This window comes from Hemitrygon akajei, chromosome 10, assembly GCF_048418815.1.
Source record: "Hemitrygon akajei chromosome 10, sHemAka1.3, whole genome shotgun sequence".
In the NCBI taxonomy this organism is placed as follows: Eukaryota; Metazoa; Chordata; class Chondrichthyes; order Myliobatiformes; family Dasyatidae; genus Hemitrygon; species Hemitrygon akajei.
This window is the reverse complement of record NC_133133.1, coordinates 33,718,254-33,719,343: the sequence shown is the minus strand read 5'-3', so window position 1 is coordinate 33,719,343 and position 1,090 is coordinate 33,718,254. Positions and strand designations below refer to the sequence as shown.

Here is a 1,090-nt window from a genome sequence, read left to right as displayed (position 1 = left end):
GCAAAGCATCAGCAGTGTTATACAATTAAACACCTTTTATTCAAAAAAGTTAAGTTCTTGTTTCTCCAAACTCCTACCTGATACAAGTACTCTGAAATTATAATTGTGTTCAGCTTCAAGAGGTCTATCATAACCGCAAAAAATTGCTGAGGTGTTTTTAAAAAAAACTTCTGAAAAATTTGCTGCCAGTGTTTTCATGTCTCAGTAGCCAGCCCTCTGTGAAAGCAGAGATGAATGATGACATTCACCACAGGCTTTAATGTGTCAACAAAGCCTTTATCTGATTGAGGAAAATGGCATTTGAAATCAAAATCTCAGACCTGGCATGAAAATCTTCCAGTGCTACCTGTGAGAGCTAGATGCCTACAGCGTCTCAAAGTGCTGTGCGTATGCCACTACCTCTCTCCTACAGCAGAGGACCTGGATAGCATTCTGGATATCTAAAAAAAATCAGTTGAACAGACTTAAGAACACTCTATAATTAGTGCAAACAAAGTAACAATAATGATGTAAAATAATAGGGGTGACAAATACTCAAGACAAAATTCTACCTCACCTGATAATTCAATTTGGTCATTTCAGCATCTCTCAAAAGTTCAAAGTAAATTTATTATCAAAGTACATATATGTCGATTGCTTCTCGGCCTTTTGGCTAAGATCAAGTGTAGTATCTGTTCTTATCAGATTTAATATCTGATACGTCCCCTATCTGGGGACCCAAAAAAAAAGTACATATATGTCATCATATATAACCCTGAGATCCATTTTCTTGTCGGCACACTAAATAAATCAATAATAGAATAATAACCATAACAGAATTAATGAAAGACCACACCTACTTGGATGTCCAACCAGTGTACAAATGGCAATGAACTGTGAAAATACTAAAAGAAAGAAATAATAATAATAAATCAAAAAGCAATAGCTGTTGAGAATGTGAGATGAAGAGTGAGTCCATTGGTTGTGGGAACATTTTAATGATGGGGCAAGTGAAGTTGAGTGAAGTTATTGCCTTTGGTTCACGGGCCTGATAGTTGAGGGAAATAACAGCTCATGAACCTGGTGGTGCAAGTCCTGAGGCTCCTGTACC

General features: G+C 36.8%; 1 pseudogene; it reads left to right on the top strand.

Annotated features, from left to right (window-relative positions):
* Positions 1-632: 632 nt before the first annotated feature.
* LOC140735058 (U2 spliceosomal RNA) lies at positions 633-748 on the top strand (annotated as a pseudogene).
* The last annotated feature ends 342 nt before the right edge of the window (positions 749-1,090 follow it).